The 10,076-nt window shown below is 38.6% G+C and overlaps 1 pseudogene; it reads right to left on the bottom strand.

Moving 5' to 3' along the window:
- Positions 1–4,958: 4,958 nt before the first annotated feature.
- LOC123232502 overlaps positions 4,959–10,076 on the bottom strand; it is a 39,555-nt pseudogene continuing 34,437 nt past the window's right edge.

Below are 10,076 nucleotides of genomic sequence, written 5' to 3'. Positions count from 1 at the left end.
TCACTTCAGAGCATCCAAAAGCTATCACATCTGGGTATGGAATGCAAACTCTATGAGTATATCAAAATGTTAAAAGAAAGCTTAGATCAATTGCACAGGTTGGCTCTTATATAGCAGAGAGTGCCATTTGATTTTAATCTGCATAGCTTCCAACCAGGTGATTATGTATATACCAGGAATTTCAACAGAAAATCTGTATTGGGTCCTAAGTGGCATGGACCTTTTCAAATTATTTTGGTAACTCCAACAGTGGTCAAAATTAAGGGGAGAGAGCCTTGGTTTCATGTCACATATGTCAAGTCAGCTAAAGAAATGCCTCAACACCAAGACCCAGTCTCAGTACAGCAGCCAATAGATCAATCAATATCAGCATAGCAATCAATAAATCAATCATTCTCAATACAGCAGCCAGCTGTATCTCAATATCAGCACAGCACACAATAAATCAATCAGTCTGCAGTCAGAAAACCAAGCAATGTTAGATCAACAGCTAAAAGATCAAATAGCCTCAGATATCCATCAATTGGAAACTCAATCAATATCAGAATGTCAACAATCAGAAAATCAATTAGTATCAGAAGATCAACAATCAGAAATTCAAACAATTTCAGACCTAGATAGTGACATCGATGATTAATGAAAAAAAGCAATATCATAACATCAAATGAACTTAAATTAATTTTATCATAATTTTCAAAAGAAAAATAACCAAGAAGAAAGTTTTGTGGACACACAATTGTGTTCAACACAAATCAACACAATTACACAAGATTTCCAGTTCTGAAGTTGACAAGCGTGTGAGGCAACATGTGGCAACAGTACAGATGAAGCACTGAAAACTTCACAGATCTTCACAGGGACATCAACATCAAGACCCACACAATGAACATTGAACTGTCTACACGAACTGTGTGAGCTTATACAACAGTGACATGAAGAGATCATCAGATCAGTGGTGGAATATTAGGTTTGAAGGGTATACAGCACATGCTCACAGAATTCTCACTGCATTCAGTCATTAGAATCCATCCAACACTACATAGCTGTTTGATAGAAGAATTCTAAAGAAGGGTGAGTATGAGATACCACATCACATGACTAGGTCACAAATTCAACACTTAAAACATTACCTTTATTTCACATATACATATGTAAATGCCACACACATATAAGAGTGAAGGAATAGTCTATCCAGTACTTAGAGATCATTCTCTTACATTGGATCAGACACTTCACTAACTCAAACATTCCACACATTTCAAAGCATTGTATATATGTACATAATTGACTATTAACACTTAGAAATAAGTCTACTAACCAGCAGGGATAAAATAGTAAGTTTTTTGTTTGTTTAAGATAGCTTAGGGACAGAAATTCTTAATATTGTATATAATAGCTTAAAATTTAGTTTAAATTTGTTAGTTTATTAGATAATGCTAAGGATATTAACACATTAATCTTCTAACATAGGATTAAGCTTACTGACATCATAATATTACTAACACACAGTAAGATTGTATAGGACTTCAGAATGTTGCTAGGAACTATTCTATTAGTTGTTACAATTTTGATTCATAGTACATGAGGATAGAAAGTTTCATATTTAGGGCTTCACAACTGAGTTTAAAATTAGCAATAATGCATAGCTTGAATGTGTTATCTTGTTACTATTAACCATTTCTCTTTATTCTGTTGAATTTCTGTAAAATCCGAACTCTTTTCTTTGCTTAAATGTTTTCCTGTTACCCATCTTAGGTAGATTAGAATAAGAGTAGTCTAGGCATAGAGAACAGGAATTTTATTATTTTGGGAATAGATAAGGAGAATAGGATGAATGAGATATTTAGTTGAATGTAGTATAGAGATTACATGCCAATAACAACTGAACAAGGATACATGGGATGTTGCAAGCTACAAATCCCCATAAGACAAAATGGGCATATTGTAATATATAGAAATGATCAACCATTTTCTGTAGGTGCAAAAAGCAGTTTTCCCCTTTAGAACACAGAGCCTGGCAAGGCAGCCCTGGGCATGTGCCAGTCTTGCAGTTGGGAAAGGAGTATAAATTGGGGTGCACAAATCCCTGAACCCCACTTCGTCTTCTTTGGGTTGGGAGGCAGGAGGTTATCTGTTGTCTGGGCCCCAGGAGGAGGGAGATTGGTACAGGTAGGCAGACAGGCAGGGTTTAAATTACATTAAACTACATTGCTAGCTATAACAATCATCTTAGCATTGATAAGGCCTCTGAGCCTTAATTATTAAATAAGATCATCACATAAACCAACAAGAATCAACTACAGCCTTTGAGCCAGGGAAGATTCTCAAAGTCCCCTAGGCTCAGCACTGTAAGAGGGAGATTTTTAGGTATTTTATAAATATATATTTAAAGTGTGGCCACCAGGAATCAACAATTCAGATTGATTCCATAATTAAAATAGACCCAAGTCAGGGGGCAGCTGGGTAGCTCAGTGGATTGAGAGCCAGGCCTAGAGACAGGAGGTCCTGGGTTCAAATCTGGCCTCAGCCACTTCCCAGCTGTGTGACCCTGGGCAGGTCACTTGACCCCCATTGCCTACCCTTACCACTCTTCCACCTATAAGTCAATACACAGAAATTAAGGGTTTAAAATTAAAAAAAAATAGACCCAAGTCAGCATCCAGTTTAAAGTAGTTTATTTACAATTAGGAAGGTAAAAGGTAGGTAAATAGAGAGAGGGAGAGGCTGGTCCAGGCCTGGAGAGGCCTGGACAGAGAGAGAGGGTTAAAAGGCTAATTAAACTAGGTTACAAGCCACAAGACTTTAGAAATCAGAGAGGCTATAAGCCTACTTAAGGCAGAGTTTGGAAACACCAAGGTAGGCCAAGGAAGTCAGCCTAACTCACCCATGTGACAATTCAGAGTAGAAGCTGCCTGAGGTCTCAGCCGAACACCTTCAGCCCCAAGTCCAAAGCCAGAACTCCTAAACTCCCTGAACTTCTGAACTCCTTCCACTTCTGAACTAACTTTACCAGGTTGTAACCCACGTATTTAAAGAGACAGCGTCTCTCGTCACTTCCTGTGGGTCCACCTCTAATTCAAGTGGACCAATGGCTGCCTCTACACTGATTTGGACTGCCCTTGTTTTTGATTTGATACTTATTGTCACGTGTGATCAACTATCTTCACTCCCCTTTTGAGGGAGGTGGGGATGATATAATCTAGATGCCCAGGGTAAGTAGATTTTTGACTATGAATGGGCTAGAGTTAATTTCATTTACACAGCACCAACAGAATCCATATCAGCTTCTGAGACAGGAGAGACTCTCAAAATCCCCTGGACTCAGCACGTAGACGAACTTCATATTAGATATTAGCATGACTTATTATATTTGTTGTTAAGCAAGATTAAATTGGGTTCATCTCCTTCCCTCTCTCCCATCTCCCAGTTTACCTTTCTGTAAATCTACCCAAATAAACCCAGTTAACCTTTTAACCTTTTAAGCCTCTGATAGTCTTATTCAAAAGTTGATAACTGACCTTATTGAAGACAACATCCTTTAAAGATAACCATAGTCAGATCATGGTAACTAGCCTAGCTGATCCAATTACATCTAGATCAAGCTGGTGCTAAACCAATAATTATTGTTAGGGTCCCAGGAAGTCAAGACCTACTTCCTAGTTACCTCTAAGCCAACAGACATCTTGGAGCTATTACTAAGGCACTAAGTCTGTCTTAGAATTCTAACACTTTCAGTGAAGCTTTGACAGACTCTTGTGAGAAGTAAACCCCATATCTTAGCTAAATAGCAGTATTTCTCTGAATTATTAAATAATGAGACCATGACCCCCTCTGTTCATAACAATTCCAAAGAGATCAAAGATAGCAGGAAAGAACAAATTATACAAAAATATTTATAGCAGCTCTTTTTGTGATGGCAAAGAGTTGTGAACTGAGGGTATGTCTATCAATTGGGGAATGGCTGATTATGATGGAATAATATTGTACCATAAGAAATGACAAACAGGACAATCACCAAACAAAGAATGCCAAATAGGCTGATATGAAAAAAAAAACAAAAAAAGAAGCAAGCAGAAGTAGGAGAATGTTGGAAACAGTAACAGCAATAATAAATGATGTTCAACTGTAAATGAATGAACTATTATCAGCAGTGCATGGCATGGATTCAGGACAACCTCAAGGGATCCACGATGAAAAAGGCTACCTGGAAGCACAGAAGGCACTGGCAGTCTGAATTCATATCGAAACACACATTATTCACTCTATTTCCTCCATGCATTTTTCTCTAATATAAGTGATGTGTGTTTTCTCTCACAGTATCACTAACAGACATATGAATGGAGTGATAACACATGTACAATGTTACCATACTACCTCCGTCTTAGGGAGGAGGATGAAGTAGGTGTGAGAGAGGGAGAGAACATGAATCACAAAATGTAAGAAGATGAATAATGAAATTGATTACATATGTAAAAAATAAAATAATAAAGTGAGAAGAGATCTCAGATGAAAGCAGGCTCTTAATTATGGAGAAAGCATTTCAAAGAACACAGTGTAAAGAGGGATTAATTATCTAGTAGGACTTTTGACAAAATGTTGATGGGAGTGGGAAGAAGGAAAGAGATACTTGATGTTGGGGAGAGGGTATTACTTGGAAGCTGAGCGTTTAGTATAAATGGTGTTAAAGAGAATGGTAGCGTCCACAACATTTTATTATTAGTCCCAACAGCACCATGGTGAATGGCAAGATGCCTGATGGAGACAGGTGATTCAAAATGTTAGTGTCTTTCTTCAATACTGACTTAAAGCAAGTCTTATTTCAATGTCTTGGGAAAACTCAGAAAATTCATTTCAGGGCAGGCACAAACAGAAGGAAGTATGCTGTGGACTTCTATGATCCTGTCCTAGAGTCAAGAGGTGGAATGTCCCAGAAACTTGCCATATTGATAAACTGATACTTAAAACTGATGAAGTCCCTGGTGGGAATTAGCAGGCAATGATCCAGAATGCTTTTTACCCCTGGATTCTACTTTATTCTTAATAGTTTCCTGAGTGTTTCTATCTGGCCTCAGCAGGATCACGTAACATTTAGGAATAAAGATGCAGCCCAGTAAGCCAGCGCTGGAGGCCAGGATGGAGAAGATCTCCACCACCACCATGGATTTGCCCTTTGTGCTCTGGTAGGTGGGCAGGAAGGAGAGCCACACACTGCAGAACACCAGCATGCTGAAGGTGATGAACTTGGCCTCATTGAAAGTGTCAGGCAGGTTCCTGGCCAGGAAAGCCACTGTGAAGCTGCACAGGGCTAGGAAGCCCATGTAGCCCAGGACAAAGTAGAAGGCAATGGCAGAACCCTCATTACATCCAATGATGATCTGATCTGGTTCAGAGCGTGTATCCATCTCAGGGAAAGGAGGAGAGATTCCCAACCAGATACCACAGAGAATCACTTGAATCCCAGAACAGATAATGACAACAGAGTTGGATACTCTGGATTGCACCCACATTCTCCCCCTGCTCCCCGGTGTTGTGAGCCTGAAAGCCAGGACTACCATGATGGTTTTGGCCAAAATGGAGGACACAGCTACAGTGAAGACAATCCCAAATGTTGTTTGTCGGAGGAGGCAGGTGGCTGCAGTGGGATGGCCAATGAAGAGCAAGGAGCAGAGGAAACAGAAGTTGAGGGAGATGAGGAGAGTGTAGCTGAGAGCCCGGTTATTGGCTTTGACTATGGGGGTGTCTCGAAACTTCACAAATACACAAAGAATTAGAATTGTCATGAGAGAGAAGGAAAGAACCACACAGATGAGAGTCAGCCCCAAAGACTCTGAAACATCGAGGAAGATTATAACCTTAGCGAGGCATTGATTTCTTTCCTTATTTGGATACTCATCTTCTGGGCACATCACGCAATATTTCATATCTGCAAAGGACAAATACATTCTTAGGATTTTAGTTTGAAAATGATCTATCCCCTTACACAGAGAATAGGTACAATTGTTCAAGGTACTGTTACTGACTTCATAAGACATAATATCTCCTTCTATTTTGGGAGATAGTCCAAGCTTATGCTACCTCTCTTCATTCTTTTATATTTTTCATTTATTTTTTCAATATTCAGCTTTCCTAACTGAATACAAACATTTTCTATGACTCTATTGTCACAATAAAATGAACATAGAATGTAGAGCCCTTTCAGATTGTTCTCTCAGTACCTTCTGATTCCATCACATTGCAGCAATAAGTGCTGATTTATATAGTTTCAGAAATTTGCTATATATTAAGCAAGAAATCAACCAACAATTAGCTAAGATCCTTGAGTGGCAAACCCAAATAATGAAGTGATACATATGTTATATATATATATATGCATATATATATATGTGCATATATATGTGTATATATATACGTGTATGTATGCATATACATACATATATACATAGTTAATGGTAAAGTTGTCATTTTGTAATAGTCTTTTTGGTGATGTCTAATAAATTTAGAGACTTTCTTATTCTTTGTATAAATGTTGGGGTCAAAGTTCCAGCCTTAAGAAATTAAGTGCTAATGGGTTGTGCCCTGATTCCTTCGCTTGATGATAACACAACTGTGCATTTAGGTATAAGCTATGGATGAATATATCTCTTAATGTGGCAGAAAATTAGAATAGATATAGGCTTGGCCCCATTTTCAGGATCCTATATAATTATGCCTTCCTGGGGCTGAGTTAAAATGTAGAAAAGAAATTGTAATTAATTTTAGCATTCCACAAACCATCTCCCTCCTCCATGGAAAACTCCAAGTCAGGCAAAACTGATGAGAAGAAAAATGCTCCATCCCTTCACAGATATTTTTCCGAGTAGATTTTTGTCCCACTCTAGCTAATTCTACCCTATTGCATGAGATCATGATGAGTTGGGGCAAGATAGTTACTTTTCTATTCTGTGGGTTTCATTTTGAATAATTCAGTGATGTTGGACATCATTTAATCAAGCTCGTCCTTTGTGGCTTAGTTCTTTCCCCAGACTCTCTTTGTTTCATATATTCTGCTGCCCAAGCAGGGATAGGATTGTGTGTGACCCCAGAGCAAAACCCCAGCTTCTTCTGTCCAAATTATGTCCCTGCAGACACTCACCCATCTCCCTGGAGATCTCTCCTTCAGGGCACAGAGAACAGTTGAAACAGCAGCTAGGCTCTCCCTCGAGTGGAGTTTGCCTGAATCCAGGTGCACAGCTCTCACTGCATGTGGAACAGGGAATCTAGTGACAAGAGACTGAAATGCATGAGGGTTCTGGAAATTCACCTTTCAGAGGATAGAGCAGCATTATTCAAGGGTGAATTATATTGATTTGGGGTAATAAAAAGCTTAGTCTCTAAGAGAAATATGAGAATTATATCCATTCATGGAAATGTGAGATAGAATAAACACTGGGCTGAAAATCAAGGTTCTGCCTCTGCCACTAGTTGTGGAAAATTGGCTGAATCTTTTCAACTTTGTGGACTTTAATCATCTGTAATAGGAGAAACCTGAATGAGAGGCTCTCTCAGAGTCCTTATGTAGCCATCGTTTTGTAATTCTCAGTGTCAGCTATTTCTCTTTAATGGTTATAACCCAAGTTACTGATGGACATCCAAGTGACCAAGCTCACACATCCTCAATCTGGAGGGGGCACAGCACAGATAATACAAAGATAAGAGGGATTTGATTGTTTAAAATGGAAAGGATAAATTCTACAGAGGTATAGCGAAAAAAAATTGTTGGGCTCAGAAGTACGAGTATCAGGAATTAGATGTCAAACGCATTGCTTAGTTCCACAGAGGCATGGCCCATGAATAACTGTATAAAACTTTATTTTCACTGAGTCATGGGGAATGGCTGGGTTTGATAATTCACAAAAATTCCAGAGAGTGTACAAAACATTGGCCTTGGAATCAGAACACATTGGCCTGTCTCTTATGGCAAATAGCCTGGCGGAGCAAGATGAGCTTTGACATTTACTACAGCTCTATCTCCAATGCTGCTAAAGCTTTCAAGTTCAAAATCATCTGATAAGTTCCTTGACTTTTTTTCCCCAAAGGTAGTTGCAAAGGAAAAAACAAAATTACGTCCAAAGAGGATTTTCTAAGCATAAAAAGGGAATATGGAGTTAGCTACACAGTGGAAAATGGATTCCCATGATTTGATTCCCATATTCTGACCTTGGAATCTGACCAGCCCCAAATGATGGCCTTCTCATTAATGGTGAAATCTTGACCAGGCTTAGCCTCAGGGCTAAAATGTCCAACTTTGACCAGAGCTTCAGTATCCAGACTGGAGATTACATAGTTCAGGATGTCGTATTGAGCCTCAGGGATTCTCTTCTCATCCATGAACACCTGGTCACCAGCACTGTTGTTAAACTGGAGATTCTTTAGAAAGGAGTGGAGCTGGGAGAGAGGAGAAATTGCAGTTATTTACTAGTACTTGAGGAAAGTAATTGCCCAAAAGGAAGACCTCCGAGTTGTTCAAGATTAACAAGCATTTATTAGATACCTAATATGTTTGGGGGCAGTATGTAAAGAAATGGGGATATGGAGGAATTCCCTCCTCTAAAGGACGCTATATTCTATTTGAAGATACAGTTTTTTAATAAGCATTTAAAATTTTTTTTCTCCACAGTTACATACTGGATTTCTACTCCCACAGTTCTTTCTCTGGATATAGATAACATTCTTTCCCATAAGTCCCTCAGAATTGTCCTGAATCATTGCATTGCTTTTAGTAGCAAAGTCAATTCCATCTGAGAAGACAATTTTTAATAATCATTTTCTGACATTTTGCAATCCATGCTCTCTCTCTCCCTCCCTCCTGAAGATGGCAGAAAATATGACATAGCTAATACATGTGCTATCATATAATACATATTTTCATGTTTGTGATGTTGTGAAAGAAGACTTATTGCTTATACAAGAAAAATACTAATCAAGGAAACAAAATGAAAATGGTATGCTTCAATCTTTACTTAGATTCCATTAGTTCCTTTTCCAGCAGTGGGCAGCCTTTTTCTTTATAAATGCTCTTAATTCTAAAGCCTTCTTTCTTTTGATTATTTCAAGTTTATGCTTAATATATCTTCTTTGTACACATTTGTTTCCATATTATGTCCCCCATTAGATGAAACTACTTGAAATCAGAGACTGTATTTAAAAAAACAAAGACAAAAAATAATCTCTTTCATACTAAATATCTTTTTCAAGGCAGAAGACTAGGAATGACTAGGCAATCTGGATCAAGTGACTTACCCAGGGTCACACAGATAAGAAGTGGCTGAGACCACATTTGAATCTAGGATGTCCCATCTCTAGAATATCCACTGAGCTACTACTTACACATAAAGACTATCCTTTACCTTTCTTTGTATTTCTAGACATTAACACAGTGACTAAAACTTAGTAGGCATTCAATAAATATTTATTGCCTAACCTTCCCAACTCAGATATGCTTTGGGAGAAGTCCAATTATGAACCCTCCGGTCAGGCTGCCATTGCCTAGCAAAGGAAAATACCCAATTTTAAAGGAATATTACCTGCCAGGGATGAGGCACCCAGCTTTCTCCATTCACCAGGGATCCTTTTTCTGATTTCATCAGGAACATTTTATGGAGGGTCCAAGCCACAGCATATACACCATTGAAGATGGTATAACTCAAGTCAGACATTGTCATGTCAAAGTAAAGCAAAGGCAAAGTTTCCAAAGAAGCATTTGCTAAACATTCCTCTTGCTTCAGCTTTTCTGGTTCTTCTGTACATCTAAAGGTTGCGTGCCAGAATTCTTTGAGTATAAGATCCTCTGAATATTTAGCAGGGTTCACTGTCCTGAGAAAAGACTTAAAACCAGGTACATCACTTGTTAGGTGTGAAAATGTGAGTGCCCCGTGGAAACTATAACCACCAATATATTGGGGTCTCATAGTAATGTCCCAGTGAGAGGTGGTGATCCACACCTTCATATTCTGGAGAATGGGAAACTGTGAATATCTCAAGATCATTAAAGAATCTGTGTCACCATGAATGACAACCACTCTGGTGGTTGATATCAG

This window comes from Gracilinanus agilis, chromosome 1, assembly GCF_016433145.1.
Source record: "Gracilinanus agilis isolate LMUSP501 chromosome 1, AgileGrace, whole genome shotgun sequence".
Taxonomy (NCBI): Eukaryota; Metazoa; Chordata; class Mammalia; order Didelphimorphia; family Didelphidae; genus Gracilinanus; species Gracilinanus agilis.
The sequence above is the reverse complement of the archived record's forward strand: the minus strand, read 5'-3'. Positions and strand labels throughout refer to the sequence as shown.